This window comes from Podarcis muralis, chromosome Z (genome assembly GCF_964188315.1).
Source record: "Podarcis muralis chromosome Z, rPodMur119.hap1.1, whole genome shotgun sequence".
Lineage (NCBI taxonomy): Eukaryota > Metazoa > Chordata > Lepidosauria > Squamata > Lacertidae > Podarcis > Podarcis muralis.
In genome coordinates this window covers 24,179,843-24,205,230 of record NC_135673.1, presented here as the reverse complement: position 1 = coordinate 24,205,230, position 25,388 = coordinate 24,179,843, and the positions used below count along the sequence as shown (strand labels likewise).

At 41.0% G+C, this 25,388-nt stretch overlaps 1 protein-coding gene across 4 annotated transcripts in view; it reads right to left on the bottom strand.

The window, feature by feature from the left end:
* Positions 1-19,484, bottom strand: part of ZC3H12B (zinc finger CCCH-type containing 12B) — a 37,306-nt gene extending 17,822 nt beyond the window's left edge. For 2 of the 4 annotated variants that reach the window (XM_028714570.2, XM_077922451.1), the window contains exons 1-2: positions 19,172-19,483; positions 12,424-12,513 (exon numbers count right to left, since the gene is read on the bottom strand). The gene's annotated coding sequence lies outside the window, so the exon portion shown is untranslated. Of the gene's footprint in view, positions 1-12,423; positions 12,514-16,697; positions 16,770-19,171 lie in introns of all 4 variants that reach the window. The other 2 variants (XM_028714571.2, XM_028714572.2) reach the window with 2 other exon arrangements.
* Between the last annotated feature and the right edge of the window lie 5,904 nt (positions 19,485-25,388).

Sequence of the window (25,388 nt, the reverse complement as noted above, 5' to 3'; positions counted from 1 at the left end):
ATGGAAGTGTCATTCATTTTTATCTATCACAGCTGCTCTATTTGTGAAACCTACCAAAACTGATGGCTCTGAATATGTAGTCCTAAGCAGAGCTAACAGGTCAATGGCATCAAAAGTCACAAAGAGATCAAGAAGCAGGAGCAAGGTAACACTCCCCTTGTCCCTTTCCCTGTAAAGGTCAGAGATGAGGATCAATAGTTCAGTTGGATCAATTCCAATCCAAGAGATCCACAGTAAGTTTCTTTAGAAGTGGACACACCACCTATTTCAAGGCAGCATGCTCTAGTCAAAGTAACTCTGATAGGTTGAATAAGCCAGCTGGGAATGAGGTCAAGAGAGCAAATGGTCAGACGTACAACTGCTAGCACCTTGTCCACATCTGCTGACTGCATAAGTTCAAACTGATCCCACAGCACATCACTGACTGTGGCATTGGGTACCTTCATCTGGAACTGCGGAGTCAATGGTACTCCATGCATTATATTGCAAGTCACCCTGTGATCCTCAGATGAAGGGCAGTATAGACATTTAATAAACAACAACACTCTGAATTCGAGCCAATTTATCCTCAGCATGTATAACTAGTTGGTCGCAGCAGGTCCTCAAATGCTCCAGATTCCTCCTCTACAGTGGGAGTCAATAACCTCTGGACCATTCAAAATAACTGTCTGCTGACCACTTGAGGATGCAATGCAAAATGTGCCTTCCTCGTAGCCCACACTGGAACATGGTAGGCATGTTTATGCATACTAGCCAGGGTTCAGTCAGCTTTCAATAAAGAATTGTATCACTTGAGCTCTAGCCTTCATGTAGTTTGCTTCATAGCCCAAAGCTGCCCAAAATTCTAAGGAACCACATGGACACCACTAAGCCAGAGAGGAGGCTCAGGAGTGATTGTGTCAGCTACCTATTTCATTTCACCATCTTATAGCTAGACAGGAGCTTTGACAGGATCATCTGCATTTTCCCACTAGCAGAACATTCAAGAAAAGATCAGGTCCCAAGGCAGGCCTTCAAAATGGGCTCACCACCCTTACAATATAGCCTGTTTGTTCTAATTTTAAAAGTATCCTGTTGCCCTTGTTTTCTGAAACAGCAAGTGAAATGCTAAATTATTGAATAAGTGAATCCCTTCCTTAGCAATTGAGGCTAGCAATGCAAATAAGGGGAGATTCTAAGCTGACGAAACAAACTTCCACTTGCAGTCAAGTTACTATGGGACTCTTCTCATTTCCACCTCCTAGACATAAATCATGCAGTATTCCACACACCTCTGGCTGTACGAAGGCCCACACCCAAGTGTACTAGCTATTAGAATAGCAATTGGAGAAGTGTGATAATAGCAGCAGAAAAGGTCACTGTGCACAGCGTTCTGTGAATGGATGTAACCTTCACATTACTGAAAGCAGACGTCAGCATATGCAACAACTACCCTGCTCCAAGTATGACTGTGTTCCAGAAAGTTTCCTTCCAAAAAGGAAGACACAGACAACTCTGCTGTAAAATTATTTATTCTGCAAATCCTGTGTCCTAAGGCACAAGTGTGGAACTTGTGGCCCTCCAGATGTTCAGTGGGGCTTCTGGACTCCCTCTTTCCCCGATTTCTGCATTTGGTATTATCTAAGTACCTTGGGCTCATTTGTGATTCACATTTCACTTCAAGGCCATTTGGAAATCATACTCAAGAAACTGGACAGATTGATGTAACTTATAGAAGTGTAAATATTTTATTTATTTTATGACTTTGAACTGCCTTCCAAAAGATGAGGGTGCATATGCTTCTACAAATATAAATTTTAAAATGCTGAGGTTCACCAAATAGATTGTTTCAGCTAAAATAAAACGAAATGTTTATTTTCACTGTAACTGAATCCTGTCAGTTACCATGAAATTTTTGAACGCTACTTAAGTTTGTGACAAATCTCATAAGCATTTAAAAAGCATCATAGAAGATGTTTACTTCTGGGTCCGCCTTCATGAAGGTGCCCATCAAATGTATGTTTTTATGTATTGATGTCTGCTGATATCCTCAGCCTGAGTGATGTGAAGCCCCTGCCACCTTTGGACACTTAGCATTTTATATTGCCCAGACCTGCTACACAAGGACACACTTCTAGGCAGAACAGAAGATACAGCTTTGTGACCAATGAAGACACTACAACAGAAAAAAGAAAGCTGAGGACAGGACTCTACACCATTGATCCTCATGGCTCATTTACCTTGAGTCAGAAGTACCTGAAGCTCCTTGAAGAGATAGAGAAAAAACTGGTTGAGAAAAGTGACTTTATTGTCACTTCTCCCCACCTAAAAGGGCGGGGATGCTGGTTAATGGTAATCAGTAACTGATGAGCTGACGTACAACTAGAGTAAAATATATTCATACAGTCATGAAGAGTTCTGTGTAAGCAAGCAAACTACCTTTTTTGTATATCATGAAACCCTTGAATAGCAATGGAGGGTCCCTTCCATCTCAGCCTAGCAGAAATCAGGGTCACATATGACCATATAACTTACTAAGAATCAGAAATTCTCTGCCCTGGAAATTTACTTTGCCGTTTCTTCTCCCACATGGGCAAACTTATAATAGGCAATGTGGTGTAGCCAGATATCTTTGTAGAGAAATAAGGGCACATGGTTCAAGAGGAAGCATAAAACAAGCATGTGTGCACAAATCAAAAGGGAATTTTGCTACAGGGATCTGGTAGCACGCAGAGCATCCCTTAAAGAGGAGTAACTTTCACACAATTTGGGCAAGTATCTCCTGGTGTTTCTTTATTCAACTCAAGATGTGCTTCATCCCAGTTGTTATCCTCCTTGATCATTACCTATTCCTTTTTTTAAAGCTGATTTTGTGCAAGTCCTACAGTCACTACAGACCTGTTTCCCCTGCAATTTATACTGGGTGTAGAGGAGAGGGTGATGTGTGACCCTACACAACCCCTGATATTTACAGTCACCATCAGGTGTTTTGTAGACTAAAATAAGTTACTTGTGTGTGCTGCAGGGATGTAAAGCAATACTATTAAAATAATTTAAAAACCTAAACACATAATTCTTAGCTGTGGAAGGAGACAAACAGAAATGAAATGAAAAGCAACAAAAAAGATGCTTGCACAAACATAATCTTGAAGAACGATTAAGTTGTTACCTCACCGGCTCACTAATTTACTGTTCTAGTTTTTAGTAAAGTATCACAGTGATGTAAAGTTTGAAAGTTTGTTGAACACCTGTAGCATGTACCACCCAATACCTTGTTAAGTAATCATATAGTGTGTTTTATCTTTACTGGTGAACTTTACACTGCGGGAGGCAGTGGAAGACAGGAGTGCCTGGCGTGCTCTGGTCCAGGGGGTCACGAAGAGTCGGACACAACTAAACAACAAACAAACATAAGCTATACGGGTGCAGATTGACCTAATCTAAAATAAGGGGTATAAGGTGCCTGAAGGCTGCTTGTTGCAAAGCAATCTCAAGAAGGGGAGCACTTATCCGTTTCCCTGTCAGCCATATCTCCCCCAAACCCTTTCCCCAACCAGCTTTTATACTTAAATAATATTAAATCTCTGAGGTAAACAATGAACAAGAATACAAACAATTAATAACACTGTGAGAAAGGGTATAAGGGTAAATACTTAACAAGGAAGGGTTAAAATACTCTTTTTCCTCCTGTCTTTTCTCTTATGCAAATTGCTCTTGCCAAGTGTTAACTTGCCAGTCCCCCAAGTGGGGCATTAGATTCTATACACTCAAAATTTAACAAAAGATCCTCTTTTTCCAGCATTAATCTTATGCACATGTACATTTTATTTTATTTTTGCAACATGCACACTTTCAACTTGTTTCCATATTTTAGGACGTCAAGCATGGTGCAACAATTCAGAAAAATCTCTCTCTCTCTCTCTCTCTCTCTCTCTCACACACACACACACACACACACACACACACACTACTTACTGAAGTCTGCCTCCTTTGAACCACAATATTATGAATAACAGGCACTTAAGATTTGTCACACATCAAAAACAAGATTTGAAAAGCAAACTACAGGGGGGAATTCATCTCCAAGCACATGTTACTGTTACAGCTAGCATACTCACTTCCACTTGCCTCTAAGAAAGCAGCAGCTTAGCTGTAACTCACATTGGTAGTAAAGAAGATAGCTCTTTGGCAAAGCAGAGCCTGTGTGCAGGGGTGTTCTATTCTTCCGACTCTGGTGACAGATTGGTGGATTGGTGTTACGAAAGCTGCTCTCTGCAGAAACACACCCACTTCCATGACTCACAGGAGTATCTTGCTTCTTCTTTTTTTAAGTGATTGTCAACTGTGGTTGAAAGACTATTAACAAGAAAATTCAGCTGTGTCATTTTTTCATTAAAAGGCGACAGGTGGGGGGAGCACTTTGATGTGAGAATCACAACTGCCTCTAAATCAGTGATTATGAGGGAGTAATTATTTAAATTGTTTTTTTTTTTTAATGTTGCTATAGTGCTACGACATCTTAATAAATAGGGGGAAGTTAGATCCGCACAGAAAAGACAGCTTTATCAGCCTGATTTAACATATTGACTGTATAACAAAATCAATAGGAATTTTCTAATGATAAGTTCTGAGATGCAATTTGTTGCTCCCAAATATTCTTCTGGGGGCATTTTTTTTTAATTAAATCAAAGAGTTAGAATTTTTACTCAACCGTCTACAACAATAGAAGCCCATCAACAGATTCAATAGTATCTGGCATGGCAGATCCCTATGCCTGTATCCCACATGGTTCCAAATATCATGTAAAGGATGGAATCACATCGAAATCATCCACATCAGTCAGCAACCTGTATTATCACAGTGGTTGTAAGGATGTGGCATGGGTATCACTCATGTGACCAGCTTGTCCCACATGGAACAGAAATGTGTTTTTCTCTAAAATGCAACAGTTGAAAAAATATCTGGAAACTTTAGTTAACTATTTGCACCACAAACTTCAAAAAAGCATTCCACTTTAGATGACCGTTAAGTCTCTGTCACATCTAAGCTTTAGCCTTTACAAAATTTGATCAAAATTATTATTAGCTATCATAATCATACTATTATTTGGTGGCAGTAGGGAATCCCTCAAACCTCAGGTAAAATTGACACCATCATGGGAACATATACCAAAGGGGATTCCTATGGGATTTTAAATTTTATTATTATTATTATTATTATTATTATTATTATTACTACTACTACTACTACTATTACTACAACTACATTCTTCAGGGCCACGAAAAAAGCCTGGGGTAGCTAACACAATGCTCTTCAGAGGTTGTGAACTACAACTCCTTTATTACCGACTCTGATTGGAGGTGATGGGAATTGGAGTCTAAAACATCTAGAGGGCATCAGGTTGGTTACCCCTACCATTACTATTTGTTTTTAAGTAGTCCTCAAGAGCTTTGCAAGAAATTTTTTGAACTCCCTGAAACTTTTTTGAACTTCCTGAAAGAGAATGGTGGGAGGAAGAGATTCTCTTTCTCCAAGTCGTAAGCACCTGCTTCTGTTCAATTTTTCCATGGCTCTCCTCTGCCATCAGGAAAAAACGCACAATTTCTCCAAGAGACAGAAAGAGTTTGTCTAAACTAAAGGGCAATATGTTTCTCAATGTTGTGAGAAAATGAGCATTCTGTAACTGGTGTGAGACAGTGGAGAGAGGGCAGGAAGTGTATCCAAGAGTGTATCATTCTAGCTTTAAAATACATTTCTGACTAGTAAGTTTGCCTGTGCTGATTTCCTACTACTTTCATGAATGGTGGTCATCACACTAAATTCCTACCTAATACTTATTTGCATAATGATATCCCCAAGCACTAACAGAGCAAGTGTAAGAACATAAGAAGAGCCTGCTGCATCAGGCCAGAGCCAGTTGCCACCCAGTCCAGCATCCTGTTCTCACAGTGGCCATCCAGATGCTTGTGGGAATCCTGCAAACTGGATTAAAGCACAATAACCCTCTCCCCTCCTGTAGTTTCCAGCAACTGGTATTCAGAAGCATTGAAGCCTTCAACTGCAATGGCACAGCACTGCTATCATGGCTAGAAGCATCCATGCTGCATGCATAACTCAATTGTTCCTAAAATATTAGAAGCCTTGCTCTCCAAGCCATGCTACTCAACTATACTGAAATTCTAATGCACATGACATATTACAGAACAATATAAGCTCCCAAAGGGATGGGGCTCTTCCCCAGTGAATCTATTTCCCCCATTTCAAATGGGGGAAAGACAGAGAAATGAAGTGTGAGCAAACGCACCCTACATGTGTTTCTGCTGCAGATGAGACTTCCTAGCCAAACGATTTACAGGAAAAGGTGGGCTGAAGAGCAGGGGGCAATTAGATTATTAAACAGGGTGGGCAAAGTTGGTTAAGGAAGCAGAAGACTTTTTGGCAGGTGTTAAGAGTTAGAGCTTGCTATAATGAATCGTTTGACAGGCAAGTCAAACTTTTGCTTTGGAAATGCAGCATTATATGGCAGGTTACAAATGTACTACATCTGCTTACAGAATAGAACAGATAAACCATATTTTTCTATCTATAAGACACCCCCATGTACAAGACACCCCCTATTTTGGGGGACTCTGATTTAAGAAAATGGGGGGGAGATACTATCAGTGTATAAGACAAGCCCAGATTCTGAACCTTATTTTAGAGTAAAAAAACATAGTCTTATACACAGAAAAGTATGGTAATTGCTATGTTTACCTCTTGCTTGCTCCTTCTTCCCATACTGTTTTTATCTATATGGCATACCTAATGCTCAGCAAGCTTCTTTCTCCCTTCCCTTTTCATCGAGGTAGGGAACCTGTGGTCTTCAAACTAATTTCATGTCTGTGGGGGGAGCCCAAATGAAGAGAAGGGTGAAGAAATAAAACCAAAACAGATGGTGATGGAAAGTGAACAGGGAAGAAGCCCCGTGTAAGTGGTCAGTTGATATTTCTGGCCAGAACAATCTTAAGAACTTTCTATACCCAAACAGACCTGCCCAGATGTTGAGATGCGAAGTTCATGGTAGGGCTGTGTGATGTCTGGTATTTAAGATGGTGATGTATCAAAAGCTAAACATCATGATATCACAATGTCTGAAATAAGGTTGGAACTATGTAAACACCAGAAAATAAAAACAAAAACATTTCTCCCTCCTTTTTTGCCAGTGGGGGTGGGAGGGAAGAAAAAGGAAGGAACACATAAGGAAGTATAGGGTTGGGGGAACAAATGTGTGAGAAAGCAAAGGGGCGAGGGGAGAATTAGGGAGAGTTCAAGGATAGGGAGGAGAAAATAGGGAACATTACGAGGGGGTGAGACACAGACATCCACACGGACACAGAAGGCAAGAACGGAGGAAAGGGGCTTAAACAACAGGGCAATGTTTATTTTTATTTTTTTTAACTCAGAGGTAAATAACCCCAGTGTATTTTTCCACAGGACAAGCAGTGGTTTCCAAGTGCGCCCTGGCTGAGCGCAGAAGCTATTCAAAAGGCAGGGTTGGGCAGCAACATGGGGGGCAGGCTTTGGGGAGATGAAGCAGAAAGACCTTCCTGCTTTTCAAAGACCTCAGAAGAGCTTGAGTATCAGGAGGCGCCCTCAGGCAGGTCCTGCTGGCAAAGAGAGTCCAAAAGGAGAAAAGAAGAAGAAAGGGGGCTCCCAGAAAGAAGCCCAGAGCCAGCTTGGACCAGCATCTCCTTCAAGCATGTACCAGCCCGGTACCTGTGCTTAAAAAAAGATGCTTGTGACATCTATATTGCTAAGTTTCTGGGTGGGCTGCTTTCTTCCGCGCCTGCTCTTGTGGTTTGCTGCCCCCTCCAGGAGGCAAGGAAGAGCTGAGGCAGTACAGCAATGGGGTGACAAGAATCATGAGAAGTGATGACTAGCTTCAAGGTTTTCCCCACATCATGATTTTTTACATAGTATTTGAGTTTGGTTTAAAAACAAACAAACAACAGTGCTATCAGACAAGTGTTCAACTGCATGACATCATTCTGGCCAAAGGAGGGAAAGGCTAGAGCTTGAGAGACCAACAGGGCACCCAATAGGAAGTCCTGGGGCTGAACAAGTCTTGAACACTCTAGGTAGGTCCAGTTGGGCCTCACTGAACAATGGAGAATATTCCTAGCCACACAGTCTTTCAGCAGGAGTCCATTCTGACCTGGGGCTTTGAGTTTGTTTTTTTGTTTTTTTGCAATGTGTTTTCTTGACACAAAATTTAGTTGCTAGCTAAGAGATCAACATCTTTGAATGACAGGTCAGTGGAAGGATAGAGATTTCCAGTTATTTCCCTAACCCTACTTCCCAATTTCTCATTCATCTCTGAAGTCCCTGCCACAGGCAAGCCAAGTCTACTTTTCTTTTGCAAACCTGGCCTTGCTCACCATACCACATTATCCAGGTCCTGAGAAAGAGGTCAGGAACATGTACCCTGTCAAGGCAAAAAACAATCCCCTGCTATTTTTATTTTATCTTTTAACCAAGACAAGTAGAGATTCTCTGCTCCCTCTTGCTGACCCATCGAATTATCACCTTCTGAACTGAAAATGTGAAGTGAAATAGATGTGATCAACTTTTGCATTATCTCTAGCATATCTCTTTCATGAGCTACCAAGCAATCCTTTAGTTTCCCCTCCATATTTAATTGTTGCTGCTATATATTGCTTGCTAATACTGAAGTAAGCAGAATTTTTAAAATGCCTTTAAATACCACCAAAACTATTACTTGGAAATGGGTAAATTTCCCCCCATCTGTAAGTAACAGACTAAAAGATGGTAAGAGACAGTAATAAAAATAAAATCATCTCCAATTATGCAAAATTTCATAACTTTGGAGCTATTATAGTCTTCCTTATATAAAATACATATTTAAATAGCAGTTTAAGGAAGAAAAAACCCTTCCAATTTGTAACGTGAAAATATCTCACTCAAAGAGGGAAACTTTGCACTACAGCTTTAAACGTTTAAGCCTCTAATGTCCATTGCTTAGCAACCGGGCATCCTTACCTAAACACCGTTTTTCAGCAGAGTCACGACTGACTGGTAGGGCTGATAATGCAATTCAAAAAGAACAAGTGTTCCCAAAGCACTTGAATTCTGTTCACATAGTACTGTACCTCAAGTATCAATACACCTTTCTGTGTAATAAAATAAAAATGCTTTCCCAGTAATTATATACCACAACAGGATTTTAACAGGATGAAAAATAATAATTTTTCAATTGCACAATTTGAGCTCCAGTTCTTAGAAGAATTAAGGCATAAAGGCAGATAATCATTGTTCACAACACTGTTTTATCCTGATACAAAGTACATTTAAAAAACCATTTTATGAAGAAGGCATTTGATTTACATGCTGATGATTTAAACTTTTTCAAGCAGCCCATAATCACTCAGAGTCCAGTGAAATCATTAGGAATTTTTCAGTCACAAATTATGAGAAACCAGTTTCTGTTTCAAAAGCAACCAATCACAAGGAAAAAGAAATACTGTAATGTGAATATAAGTTCTTTGCAGGCCAAAACTATGTATTAAATTATAGGTTTGGAATTTCATTCAACAACAGAAGACTATGACCAGAGTCATATGTTACTTGAGTAGCAATATTTGGATCCCACCTTGCCGAAGTAATGTGTGAAGGATAGAATCATGCAAAAAATGGATGGGGAACCACATATTGCAGGATGACAACTCCCATCATCCCTAACTATTGACCATACTGGCTGGACTGAGGGGAGTTGGTGTCTAACAACATATGAAGAATCAAAGGTTTCCCACCTCTGCTGTAAGAGAATGGTCAGGCACTGCCAAAAGTAGTGCCAGCAACCCATACTGGGACAGCAATGGTTATAGACATGGAACATGGGTACCTCTTATGCAACAGCCTGCCCCACAGGACTCCATCGCTCAAATGTTATTGGAGTGATGTGGGATTCTGCCAGAGAACTGGCAATCTCATTGAGACAGAAAGAGTATAAAGTTGATCAGAACTTTAATCAATTATCCGCACCACAAACTTCAAAAACATTTCATTCCAGATAATTCTTATTCCTTCATAAAAAAAAATCTAGGCTTTTGCTACTACAGAATTTGGCCTAAATTACTCATATCATCATATTATTAGGAGAAAGATCACTAACCCCAGGAAAAATTGACAGCATTCATCAACGAAATCTATAGAAAAGGAATTCCTATGGGGTTGGAATTTTGTGTGTGTGTGTGTTTTGCTTGTTTTGTACTCATTAACTAGTACAGTGGTACCTAGGGTTAAGAACTTAATTCGTTCTACAGGTCTGTTCTTAACCTGAAACTGTTCTTAACCTGAAGCACTACTTCAGGGGCCTCCCGCTGCTGCCACGCTGCCGCTGCGTGATTTCTGTTCTCATCCTGAAGCAAAGTTCTTAACCCGAGGTACTATTTCTGGGTTAGTGGACTCTGTAACCTGAAGCATATGTAACCTGAGGTACCACTGTATTTAGAGCCACAAAATGCCTATTCCCACCACCATAACCCTCAAGAATTTTGCAAATAAAAAAAATGCACTTCTTAAAATAAGGGAGGGATCTATTTCTTCAATCTAATTATCTTACACACCTATCTCCAATTTTTGCATCAGGAAGAAACATGATTCCAAGAGAACTGAAAACGGTGCATGTCTAAAAGATGAGGCAATGGCTTGAGAAAAGGGGCGATTCATGACTCATATTGTGTACAGAAGGAGGCTAGCCAGGAGCAAATATTTATTTATTGTATTTATATCCCACCTTTTCCTCCAATGAGTTCAATGTGATGTACATGGTTCTCCCCCTCCTTGTTTAATTCACTCTCCTAGCTCTAAAATATTACCTCTACCAAACAAGTTTGCATTTGATAATTTCCTACTGAAGATGGCATCACACAAAATTTTTACCTAACACTTATTTGCATGCTTGAAACTGCTAGCACTAAATAAACAGCTGCTACACATTCCATGGTTCATGTCTCAATGTGAATTCTAAATTTAAAAACAAACAAACCTGAGAGATATTCCTAATATTTGCATACCAACTTTAATGGACACGAAACAACCATTTTTTTAAAAAAAGATACACAGTTTTGTTTGATTTGTTAAATTGTCTAGCGTTAATAATGCAAATAACATAATCCCTCTATCCAAATCTTTTGTTCCTTAAGCACAGACAGGTGGTAACATATGTATTCTCTTAATTCATTTTTGCCCATCAGGGAAAAAATGTATTTAAAGGATACAAGAACGCTGACAGACTACAAAGGCTGCAGTCCTACACTGCATTCAAAGAGGTTTTAATTATGTGATTGAATCCCCCATCTTAACGTCACTATTCTACATCAAGCTGTCCCCTTGGTTGCCTGGGAAAGGACAACAAACTAAAACCTACTTCTCATAAACCTCAGATAATGCAGTAAGCTTATGTCTGTACTGCAACACTTCTGGCTCCAGCTGCGGGGGCTCATATGATTGAATACTCCTCAGGACCACCACCACTCAATAAACAGTTATCTGAACTATATACTAGTAGCCAAAATTGTGGAAACCTTCCAGAGAACGTGTATTTCCGAGGTTTGATGGCTCATAACACCAATTTTTTTTTTTAGTAATACCATAAAATTATATATCAATGGAAAGATAATTTATGGTCAGGGTATATTTAAGGGAAGCTAATAGAGAAGAAAGAGATAAAAACATGCTTTCTTCAAGAAGTGGAATCGCTAAGAAAATACTACATTTGCCCAGGGTGGGCACAATGGTTTCCCAAGAAAAGAAAAGAAAAGAAAAGAAAAGAAAAGAAAAGAAAAGAAAAGAAAAGAAAAGAAACACTCTCCCCTTGGAGCCCTCACAATGAAATCTAGGCCTGTACTGAGAGCGGAATTTAAGCAGAACCTGCCTCCTGGTGGAAAGAAGGGAGGACAACTTCAGTATCTAGACCACTGGAGAGGGACAAGTAGGAAGATCAATTTAAAAGTTGAATTTCTTAATATATCAATTAAAGTGTTCATACATGCTAGGAACAGATGGTACAGTCAATATCTTGCCCCAAGCGGCATTTCTACTTGTGGCTCTATAGTTGAGATTGTCCCAAGATAGTCATTAGTACCTTATTAAAGAGAGAATACTTTCCCAGTACAGTACATCCTGTCATGATTGTTAGACAGATATCATGAGACAGATATCCATCAAGCTTGCCATGAGCAAATTTACTTCACACTAGGTGAGCCAGCTCACCATTTCAAGCAGCAAGGATTGTGTCTGCATGGCTATAAACTTAAGTTTCAAGTAGACATGACAGCTGGAGTGTCCACTAACAGATAAAAAGTTTGTTTTCATCAGACTTGTAGTTAAGAATCAAGTGACATTAAGACATTGTACATTTTCAAACAAAATAATTTAACTTACAGTTAAAGCTGGTCTCTTATATTTCTTAAAGTGCCAGAATCATATCTTGGGTCTCTATACTTCAGGCTTACATGGCGGCTACAAACATTCCTAATTTAAAAAAAAGGAAAGGAAGTTTAAAAAACACAGACCTAACTAAACCAAACAGCAGATATCAGTAACAGCACATATTTAGATTTGCTTTCAAATATTTGTCGAAGATGATATTTTGAACCACTTCATCTCTCACTAAATGTTACATAGACACAAGGGGAGAAACCTTAAACTAGAATATTGTAATATACTATATCAACAGTATATTCTATCAGCCAGCCAGTGCCAAACAGAAAGCCAAGTTTTCATTTCCAGGTCTGAGTTTGAGGTGGACACTGTCTTTATATTTTGCTCTCTGAAAATAAGCACAACTGTGGAGATGATCCTTGCTGGCGTTCAACTTGAAACTAGAGTGTGAGGCTAGGAACTACCCCAAATTGTCACTCTTGCCAGTGGGTGATAAAACACCTGCCATAGTAAGTGGAAATGCAGACCTCTAAATCCACAAATATCTGGACCATGTGCCACAAACTCTTGCCATGGTGGGAGCTAGTTTTGTCATGAGGAACTACAAACTGGGAGAGCTGAAAAGTGGCACTTGTTTTAATCTTCTTGCCAGGGAGTTAAGTTTGGATTTTGAATTTTGGAATTATATGAATCCAAATCAAAGCAGAATACTTGCTTCTGCTTATCCTATTCCTCACAAAATATCTGTTCATCTTTTGCATTTGTATACAAAGTATTACAAAGGCACAATAAGTCTTGAGTTGCTTCTCTTCCAAAAAGAAACTGATCTTTTACAATGCTACCCCAAATTTTCACCCCTAAGATGAGGAGAAAGGTGAAACATTTTGAGTTTGCTCAAAAAAATAAAAATTCTATCACTTCAAATGTATGACCCTGAGGTCAATGCATCATCTCTTTTATTCTATCCAGAGGATGTGGTGTCAATCTTTTGTTAGAAAGCATCCTATTTATTATTTGCTTTTGTAATTATGTAGATATTATGACACATTTTTAAAATTTTGCTGCTTTTGATAAGATTTAATCTGAATCAACCATAGCTAGAATAGGCTACTCTCAACACGCCCAAGGGCATTTCAAGGATATTTCTGCACAGACTTTTTTTTGAGGAAGGGGTAGATTTTCTTTTCTCAACCACAAGCTATTCAAACAAAACAGGTATCATAGAATGTTTCAATTCCATGTTTTACTTTGTGGTGTAGAAGACTGTGCGCTCTTATAAATTGCTTAAGAGTTTTTAGGTTAAGCAGGAAAAACATTTATGGACAACCACCTCCACCCAACAGCAAACTATACAAATTGTAACAAAGAAGAAAGCACCTCAGGTTATGCCTGCTCTTAGCAATTGGCATTCAGTTTGTTTAAGTGGCACGTCTTCTTCTGCAGGACTCTCAGATTAAAGTAGTTTGTTAAAGTACATTTGGCTTTGGATGAGTTTTCGCAACAGCTACTGATTCTTATTCTCCCACAGCCACCTCCACAGTAGAACAATAAAAATATGTGCCTTAGCATTACCTTGATAGAACTACAGCTAGAATGACAATGAGTCAGTTGCTGTTAACGGAGTTACAGAAAATGCTCCATAATATCCAAATACCGGCAGGGCTGCCATTCAAGAGGATGCAACTGTATGGAGGCAGTTCCACATGGAAAGATTCTGTGAAAGAACTCATTGTGCGATTCCACCGCAATACAAATAAATAAGGGTCGTAGTACATAGCTGAGGTTATCAGAATTACTGAAAGCCATTTCACAAAAATGGCTTGCCATATGAGCAGTCTCCCACACAGATGCATTTAGAAAAAGCTGTCACGCCATCACTTGCTGGTAAAATATATTCCTTTGATGCCAGAGCACCACTAAGTCAATTGCTTCGGGAGCCTAAAAACATAATGTGACTAGCAAATTCACACCATGTTTATCATGTTTTTATATGTGTTGGAAGCCACCCAGAGTGGCTGGTGCAACCTACCCAGATGAGCAGGGTATAAATACTAAAATATTATTATTATTTATTCTGAAAAATTCAGTTTTCCAAACCTACTAAGGTAGACCTCCACATGGAACCAGGCTTCCACACACATAGGTGAGATGAGCATATGCAAGGATGGAGATCTACATCACTAGGTCTGACTGGATGCCCATCCCCATTCAGGGCTATTAGCCATAACAGGCCAATGTTTCAAGTCAGAAGTACTATGGGTGCAAAGATCACAATAATATTGCTATAAAACACACGGCTGAACAGAATAATATACAATTGCCCTACAGAATTGTCAGGCATATTATCTACATGTCATTTAGGTACTAGGCACAATTTCATTACTAGCAGAAAAGGAAGCAGGTTGCTTAGAAGACATCAAAGGGGTCCGTTATTTTTTTTTAATAAGAAAAAGATAAACCTTTAAAAGAGACAGGGAGAGGCATGGCAAAAGTCAGGCAACAGAAGGCAGCCAAAACACACAGTCTTTGTGTTGGAAGTGCTAAGTGGAACATTCAATTTTGCTCAAGTTACAGTGCGACACCTTTTCAAATTGGCTGCCTGTAGCTTCAACTGCAGATTCAGAGCATTTGGAATAAAATAAGCCTCCTCATTAAAAGGCCAAAGAAGAAAATTCATAATGTAGTCTTGGATTTCCCTACACTGGAGGTTTGGTTCACTATATGGATTATTCAACTAAATTGTTCTGGCATTATTAAAAAGAAGAAGTGAAATAGCACAATTGTTTTCCTGTTTCCCTTCTTCTGGCACACCACAATTGCTGGAAAAGGTAATATATCAGTCAGAGATTAACATGTGGTCTAACATGTGCAAGATTCTGTCTGAAGGCAAAGATATGGATTGCATCCTTTTTAGCCTTCCTCTTCTAAAACTGCAATCCTATGCACACTTATTTGGAAGTAAGTCTAACTGAATTTAGCAGAATTTAGTTCAAGCTAAACATGCAAGCCAATGGAAGTTGGAAACCAATAACATTTGGAGGGCACAAATTCTGCATTCCTATATTAAGGCACTTAGCATTGTGCCATCACTGCCAGTTCTGTGCTTGTCAAAATTTCTTCAAAGTTCTGGGTAGAATGATGTAGAGGTGGGATGCCAAACACAAAGCCCAAGATTGTACTGCTACACTGGATCTAGTTTTGTAGGTACCATTCAACTACAAACCAAACAACAATTCTGACTAAGTTAATAGCTCTCTGGATAAAGTTCTAGAAAGAATTTCAGTTCAAGTTCTGCAATTTCAGAACTTTTGCAGAAAGTTACTGCGAAAAATACAGCAAAAGCACATGGATAAAATTCATTTACTAAATCACCAGGTTATATTTGACGTAACTAATGGCAACAGACTCCAAAGCTGATTCTTCCAGCTAACAGTGTGCCACAAGAAGGGATTAAGAAGGTACAGAACAACAAAGGTAAACAAAGGCTTGTGGGAAGAAAGGCAAAGTGGGAAGAAACAAAACAGGTGCTGTTTATACTGAGTACTGTACTAGTTCTCTGAATTGTTCATATTGACCACAAATTGTCATTTGGATGTCAATGTGGGCTAAGTAGATATGTGAAAAAATATAATTCATGCTTATAATAAACAGTCTACAAAACTACTTCACACACAAATGCACTCTAATGAGCTTGCTAAAGAGTAAAAAAAAAATAGCATATTTTAAAATGTGACTGAAGTAAGTAATCAGGTTAAAGCTTTGAACAATACAAAGTATTAACACTGGGGTTCTTTTTAAATGTTGTATCTTATGTTCTGAAACCTATAAAAATATTGTTTTGCAAAATTTTTGAGTAACTGCACACAGCAGTGTTTATATTCCCTCAGAAGAGTCCTGTCAGTTGACACTAAAGATGCATCAAATCCAACAGCCCATTTTCTACAGTGGCCAGGCAAGTGCTTCTAGGAAGCACACAAGCAAGGAATAAAGGCCATAACCCTCCCCTGGTGGGATTTAGTATTATGGGAGAGTGAGATTTTTTTTTCATAAACCTCCATGATGGTCTCCTTTCTAAACTAAGTTCCAAATGCTTGTCTTTCTTTTTGATGAACCTGTTCAAACCTGAATCATGTGATAATTTCAGTTCTTTGCTGTCCACTTTGAGATGTGGTGACCTGTACAAAGTATTTTAAATGTAAGTTTTATAAAGGCATTGTGATACTGTCCATTTTGTTTTCAGTTTCTTCCCTAACAATTCCTAATAAAGAACTCACCTTTTTCAGTAACAGACCACACAGATTTGTTGTTTACAGTAAGCGCCCAACCACAGCTCAAAGATCTCTTCTCTAGGGATAGAGTGAATAAATGAAAGGACACATTTCAGGGCAGGGGGTTGTGTCCCAAGGTCAATCACTTTGCACAATCTTATGTTGTATCTTATATGTCATTTTGATGCCCATTCATCCGTTCTTGAGATAATCCTTTTGGAATTCTTCATGGTCTACTTTGAGCTTCTTGAATAATTTGGTACCCCTTTAAGATTTCTAATGATTCTATGTTCTGTAGCATGCAGAGAAACAACTCCTATAAAATAACCTTCCTTGTTCTTTCTATAGATTTTGCATGCAGCAATAAGTGGATATCATTCATTTTCACCATTGCATCAGCTGAAGGATCAAGCCAAAAGCCCATCTAAACCACACACCATTTTCCAAAGGCTAGACAGATGCTTTTGGTACTACTGAAGGCATGATTAGATCAGTCCACTGCTCCTCCACTGCTCCAGTGTTTAGAAAAATATTACCTATGAACCTAGATTCCAAATAGCTACAAAAGCCAATAGCTGAACTTAGACTTATCCCCACATAATTATCATAGATGGAAGGAACCTTGGAAGTAATCAAATCCAATCTTTATTGTTATAGTCCATGACTAGCATCCTCTAAAGTAATCCAGTGTTCTTCAGCCTTAGATCTTAGTCTACAACAGCCTTAGTTGTTGAACTACACCTTCCATCATTCCTGAACACTAGCAAAAAAATGGATGGGAATGATGCAGAGCAGCAACAACTGGAGACCCAAGGTTCAAGAATACGGATGTAGTTCAACCTTCTACTCAATGCAGAATGCAACCACAGCATCCCTGATAGATTGGCATCTAGCTTCAGCAAAAAAAGAGTCCTGAGATAATATATTCCATTGCTGAACAACTCTTACCATAGTTTGTTTCTCCTAATGTTCTGCAAAAATATGCTTCCCTGCAATTTCCACCCAGTAATCTGCCCCAGAAACACATGGCATTCACCCACCTCCCTAAAATCTCCCCATGCCAGTTAGTCATGTCAATAACTCTGTAAACAAGAAACAGCACCTGGTTTTTCCTTTTCCCCTTCCCTCCCAATCCTGCTTCCTTTTGTGCTGTGTCTGTTCAGAATGAAAGCATGAACTGTTATGACTGACATTTGGAAGCAGAAATGGCAGCAGGGGTTATGGCTGAAGAGTGGTGTGAAAGCACCTTAAATAAAATACAACAAATAATACCTTAAAATTGCTAATTATTGTTTTTAAGTTATTTCAAATTCCCAGCAGCACCCAGCAGTATACTATATCTAACCCTAGAGGGTCCTGCTGAGTTATTTGCTTTAATCTTTTACGCCCTAACCAGCTTTCCATACATATTTCCAGCTTGCAGGCTGAGGACAGACCTCTATTCTGCACCTAAGAATTTACTTAAACATATAACCCAACATTTCCATGTAAAAATTCACAGGGTGGTTAGCAATAAAATATATGCTAATTAAATAAAATCAATATATAAAAAATTGGCACTATTACAGGTGCCACATAATACCTACTCTGCATTTGTAAGAACTTGATTGTTTAGTGTGGTGGCACCTACACTTTGGAACTCCCTGCCTGTTGAAATCAAGCAGCCGCCTTCACTGTACTATTTTCGGCGCCTGTTAAAAATATTCTTGTTTAGACAAGCCTACCCAGATGCTAGAAAGTTGAGGTAATTTGGTATTTTAACGTTTGCATATTTTAAAGTGGGGTTCTGAATCTTTCTTGATTTTACAATTTCATGTTTTTGTAAACCACTTTGAGGGGGGGGGTTTAAAAAATTGAGTGGTGCACAATTTTTTAAAATAAATAAATACTGAACAACAAAATTTAAAGAGTGTTGGGAGTGTATGGCAGAAGGTAAGAGATCTTACCATCATAAATATATTTAAAAAAAACTGTAAGCCTGCAACTTGAGGGGGGGCGGTTTAAATTCCAGGGATCGTGCTTAACGCTAAAATCATGTACTGTATAGTCAAAACACATTGGATTCAATGGTGTGGGGGCTTACCAAAGTTTTCCCCCCCAGGCGCCTACCCTTCTGTTTCTTCTTTTGGGGGGTTTGCTTGGTTTGGTGTGCTTTTTTGCCAAGTTGTGGACTAACAGAACAGAAATAAATGAGCAACGATTACGATATCTTAACACGCACAAGCACACAAAACCCTAAATAAGCGCGGACAAGCTCCCTAGCCCCTCAAAAGGGAAATGCTCTTTTGAAACCCCAAGTGCTGCATGTGGGCAGGCAGGCAGGTACACTGCCCCTGCAACGGGAAGCTCTCCCAAGCCACGAGGAAGCCTCGACGCCCCCCTCCCGGGTCTACCGCGGGCGAGGGGGAGGGAGGGGAGGCGACGATCTTTCCCCACCCCACTCCTCCCGAAGGTGAGGCTGGCAGGCGCCGGGTACCCACCTGTCCCGGAGGCCGCTTTGCCGCACAGAGCCTCCGCCCTCCTCACCGGTCTCTTCCTGGGCGCAGCGGCGGAGTCTCTGCTTGGGGGGCCCCGCCGCGGCCGCTCCCGCCCCGCGGCGCCCACAGCATGAGGGATGGGGCGGGGGCGTCCTTCCCGGACGAGGAGGCGGGGAAGCGGCCCCCGGACGGAGCAGGAGGTGGAGGAGCCGGCCCAGCCTGGCCTGGCCGCCGCCGCCGCCGCCGCTTCTTCGCGGCTACTGCTGAGGCTGCTCCTCAGAAAGGCCGCTCGGGCGCCGTCTCTTAGCAACCGTGCCCGGGCCCCTCCCGCTCCTGAGAAAGAGGCGGCGGCGGATTCGGCTTGGCCGAGAAGATGCTATCGCGCCGTCTGCGCAGGCGCGGGCACCCGCTAAGCTGCCGCTGGCCCGTGCGCGATTCCGGCGTGCGCTGCCTAGGAGGTTAGCAAGGGGGCTGCTTGCTTCAGGACTGGGCTGCTGCAGTGCGCTCAATGGGTGGCTGGGACGGCGGAGGAGGAGTAGGGAGGAGCGAGCTGCTGTTGGTGCAGGATGCTGCAGCACAATTGCTGACCCTGTCAGCTTGTGCTCGGAGGTCTGCGCTGGCCCCCGGTTCGCAACCGGGCTAAGTTCAAGGTGTTCGTCTATAAGAAGCCGTTAACAACTTAGGACAGGTTTGCCTTTGAGGCCACCTTCCCGGCATAATGCACCCACTCAGCCACTTCAGTCAACAGAATTGGCATTGATAGAGGTGCTGCAGGATACCTGTTCCACATTTCTAGTAGCTTGATCTATTGTTGTTATTATTTATTAAATTTCTATACCACCCTTCATCACAGGATCACAGGGTGGTTTACAATATAAAAATACAAAAATACATAACATAGTATTAGGCAAAAACAGTACCCCCACCCCAGTTTAAAAGTTCGTGGATTGTTTAAATAGCTGAAGGCCTGGGAGAAGAGGAATATTTTTGCCTGGCATCTAAATATATGGGTTGAAGGCAACAAATGAACCTCCCTGGGGAGAGCATCTCACAAGTGGGAAACCACTGCATAAAAGTCCATTCTCTCATGTTGCCACCCTCTAGACCTCTTGTGGGTGAGGCACACAAAGAAAGGCCTCAGGTGATGATCACAGAGTCTGGGGAGATATGGCAGCTACACTTTGGAATTCCTTACCTATTGACATCAAGCATGCATTTTTTCATTTTGATCTGTTCTGCTAAAAACGTTGTTCAGGCAAGCCCACCCAGATGTGTCAAATGCTGGTGTGTGTTTTAATCTGTTTGTAGTTTGGTGCTGATTTCTTTAATGTTTAAATAGTTCCTTGTGATGGTTACTAAGAATTTTATTGTTTCATTCTCTTTGAGGGTTGGGGTTTTGTTTGTTTTTTACAATTTTATGAAATATAAACAAACAAGGTATCTCTGCTATCAGTGGATGCTAGCAACTATGGCTATGTTCTGCCCTCACTGTCAGACACAGTTGTTGCTGGCCTCCACACGTCCTGAGAGATAATGGAGTGTGCTCCTGGGTGTGATGTCAAGCCACTGGAGAATCACAGCACCTTCTTTGTCTGTACAGAGCAGTAACTCATAACTTCTGGCTCCCACATTGTGTTTGCTGCATTAGCAGCACTGAAGTGACCTCTTTCATGGGGGGCGAGCCTGGGTAGTGTGCATGGAGGTCCTGGGCTGCCCAGATAACAAGACTCCCCTCTTGATCTCACTGCTGTGGTTGGTCCAAAGGAAAGCAGAACAATACAGCTTGGCTGCAAGAGTTGCCAGACAGAGGTGTATAAGTCACCCATCCAACTCCACTCTGGATTTGTGTAGAGTTTACTGCTTAGCCTTTTCTTCTCCTGAAGATGTCCTGCAAGACAGCAAGTACAGATTTTTCCTCAGGATTTACGGTACTTCTGAAGCCTTTCTCAACAGAGGTTTAGGATCAGAGTTTTCCTTCTCCTAGATGGGCTAACTTTCCAGGTTGATGAGCCCCATCTGCCCCTCACTTCCCTCTATAGCACAATCAGAAACTGTTGGACCCATTATTGGTTTCATTCACTCAAGCCGCCAGAACCTCACCAAGGGCTTGAGACTCATCTGCTACCCTTACCTGACTTAGCTGGTCAGTCGAAGCCATTCCCAGGGTGTGACCACGGTCGCATGGTGACAGCTTCTAGGAGCCACAGATGAGAGCTGAGAGCAGGGTGGAGACCAAAGGTGTACAAACTACCCCCAAAGGAGCATGACCTGTCCCCCAATAGAGGTGCTACACGTCCCCTGTACACCCCATATATATACATAGGTAGTTTCATTTTTGTGTTGTCTTACTGCTCAATCATAGATCCCAAAGCAGTTTACAGAATGAAGCAAGGGTTCTACTGAAATCAGATGAAACAGATGTACAAATAAATAAATAAGAAAATTGAGGCACAAGGCGTCACTGCCAGAAAGCCAGCTGGACTTATTGATATGATCCAAACTCTGCTAGCCGCCCTCCCCCCAGTTTATTAAATGAATTTTATAGTGACTCATTTTATTTCTCTCTTATCCCGTATTGATTTGCCCTTTAAAATTAAAGTGAGTCAGCTATTTCATGATTCTCCTTTAACCTTTATGGAAAGTATGTCTCAATGACTTCATATTTATTAATTGTTTTCTTAAATGTTATTTGAGAGAGAGAGAGATCACTGACAAGCCCATCATTCTGCATGTACATGGTTTGCTGTATTCACAAATATATCTACTGAGCATGAGCAGGATGGCAAACATCCTGATGCTGTTAGTCTGCAAAGCATCATCAGTTCCCACACCACCCACCCAAAGCAAATAGCATCCATTGGGAGTTTCTTTCTTTGTTCCCTCTTAGCCACTTGCAAATCTCATCTTCATGAGCCACACTGCTGCTTTAAAAGGCTTCTACAAACATGTGGGATGTGCCTAGGTCAATAGCCACCAGCAATGCAGATTTTTCTTTAAATGTATCTAGCTATCACAACTCATTGAAGTTATCTACAATGTGGATAGCAAACTAGTGGCCCTCCAGACCTTACTGGATTACAACTTCCACCCACCCCCGTATGGGATAATCAGCCTCATATAACCAAAATGCTTAAGTCTAATTAATGCATGAAAGGCTTAAGGCAGTGGTTCTCAAAGGGTGTGCTGTACCACAGTAGTGTGGCAGGAGAGAATGGCAAGTTTAGCAGAAAGATTCAAGGACATTTAAACATTTCAGTGTAGTATAGTATGGTATCAAAGTAGTATTTATTTATTTATATTGCAGAATGCAGTCCTTTTTTTATTTTAGAAAAACTGGTGCTGGAACTCACCATGAACACCTCTCATTCTCTTAGAATGGCAATGGCACCCACCTGAGAGGTGCCGGAACTGAGTCCCGATGAGTTCTGGCTGAAACCCGCCCCCCCCCCCCGGAAGATGGATAGAGATCTTTTCAAAATCAAGCACTGCTAGGAGTTTATTCTTTTTGTTTTCCGTTGTATTTCTAATCAATAAAAACATTCGGTGTGGCGCAAGGAAATTTTTATTCTGAACATGTGGCCCAGAGAAAGAAGTTTGAGAATCATTGGGTTAAGACCATACAGTAAGCTGTCCTGCCAGGCTTAGCTAGGTCACTCCACCTCACCTTGGAAGGGAGGGTTAGCAAGCCTTTGTTCTCTTCCATTCCACCATGTAAATCCTACCAGTAAGGAGTTCTGAGTTAGTTGCTCCAAGTTCAGAATGTGTGGCTTAAACAAGCCATCTTTGTGATTCTAAACAAATAATTTAGAAGCACTCACCACACTGGAACATAAATTTTCCTGCCTGTGTTTTCTAATTGCTGTATGGAAAAGCACGTGAATCTGACCTTTGAAGGGTTTGTAAGTAAACCATTTTTAACTTGCCATCTAACTCAGTATTTTCTATATAGATATTTCCCAAACTTGGGTCTCCAGCTGCTTTTGGACTACAATACCCATTATCCCTAGCTAGCAGGACCAGTGGTCAGGGATGTTGATGGTTTAAGTGGGCTATGGATTGCAGTCTGACTCATATTGCATTCATTGATGTGATGGGGAACTGAATAAACCCATGAAGAAATAAATCCAGCTTGAAAATGTTACCTTGGGCTAAAATTAAAATAACAAAGGAAAAAATGAGTTCTGTTGATGTTGTTGTTGAAGGTGGATAAGCCCCTTGCCATTGCTCATGTTTTGTGCATTCTCTGTGGAATCTTAATTTCCTCTCCCTCCTCATCTCCTCAACCTGCCAGCTCTCGTTCCCTCAGTGTCTTAGCAACCAGAGGAGACTCACTGGCCCACTGCAGCTAATGTCCCTCAACCCCCTCAAAGCAATCACATTTAATTTCTCTAATTAAATCACACATCAAAGGATCCTGAATCCTCCAAACATATAGCCCTAAACTGACCTGGGTTTTTAAAGTGTTCTCCTGAAACCAAGGATTATATTACAGTGGTAACTCAGGTTACGGACGCTTCAGGTTACAGACGTTTCAGGTTACAGACTCCGCTAACCCAGAAATAGTACCTCAAGTTAAGAACTTTGCTTCAGGATGAGAACAGAAATTGCACAATGGTGGCATGGCGGCAGTGGGAGGCCCCATTAGCTAAAGTGGTACCTCAGGTTAAGAACAGTTACAGGTTAAGAACGGACCTCCAGAATGAATTACAGGGGCCATAACAGTTTCCTCAGAAAAGGCAGCAGAATATTTAATCTCACAATAGATCTGGTTGTTGTTGTTGTTGCTGCTGCTGCTGTTGTAGAATAACAGAATCATAGAAGTATAGAGCTGGAAGGGACCCTTTGCAATGCAGGAATCTCAGCTAAAGCATCCATGATTTTAAGCATCCAACCTCTGCTTAAAAACTTCCAAGGAAGAAGAGTCCAGCACCTCTTGTGGAAGTCTGTTCCACTGTCAAACAGCTCTTAACATCAAGGTAGCTTCCTATGGTCCTGACTTAGTGTCCTCTAAATGTTTTGGGCTACAATTCCCATCAGCCCTAGGCAGCATGGCTATTGTGTGTTATGTTCACTAATATATGTATTTTTAATGCACACTTAACTCCAGTATATGCCCTTTTGAATACATTATTTGGCTGCAGAATTGCAATGCAAAATTCAGAACAGGGTGAATTTCAAGGGGTTTCTGTTTTTCACTTTGCATATTGTTCCAGAGACTACGGATTAGGTAGGGTCATTGAATCAATATTTCTCCCACATATGTATGTGCAGCTAGCTTTTTAAAAGAATGTGACATGATAGTGTGAGATGAATAAAAGGTGACAGTGTTGCCTTATTGGAAGTCCTGATGCAAAAATTTTAATCGTTCCATCTCTTTCTGTTCACAGCTACAGTTACAGGCCTCTAGACCACTAGGGTAATGGGCTTTTACCTTAATTCCCTCTGTCTTGGAGTGGAATAATCTGCTGCACTACATTAATATGTGGTGCATTTTATCATAAAAAGGAACAACTAAAAGCGAATGCTTTGTGTGAACCGATAGTTGGTGGAGGCAAGAACCACAAATTGTGAAGGAGGCAGGAGCCCCTCTTTTTTTCTTTCCAAAAAGGAGACAGGGGCTGAAGAGAGAGAGTGGGAGAAGGGAGTAAAACACTCATCGCTTTGGTTCAGTAAGGAGACAAGGAAAGGGCGTGTTGGGCAGGGCTGCCAAGAGATGAGAATGGGGGTATGAATGTACAGAGCCCACAGTAAGCAGCAGCCCCCAAACCTACAGCTTTCCCTACAGCTTTCATTTTAAAAAGTAAGTCTGTAACTCTTTGAGAATGAACGTACAGATATCCTTCAAGGTGATTGGAATCATTACAGTGGTGCCCCGCAAGACGAATGCCTCGCAAGACGGAAAACCCGCTAGACGAAAGGGTTTTCCGTTTTTGAGTTGCTTCGCAAGACGATTTTCCCTATGGGCTTGCTTCGCAAGACGAAAACGTCTTGCAAATCTTGTGATTTCCCCCCCCGCTTCCCCCCTTTTTCTAAGCCACTAAGCCGCTAATAGCCTTTTAGCAGCTAAGCCGCTAAGCCTTTAATAGCCGCTGAGCCGCTAAGCCGCTAATAGCACTAATCCGCTAAGCCGCTAATAGGGTTGCTTCGCAAGACGAAAAAACCGCTAGACGAAGAGAATCGCGGAACGGATTCTTTTCGTCTTGCGAGGCACCACTGTAGT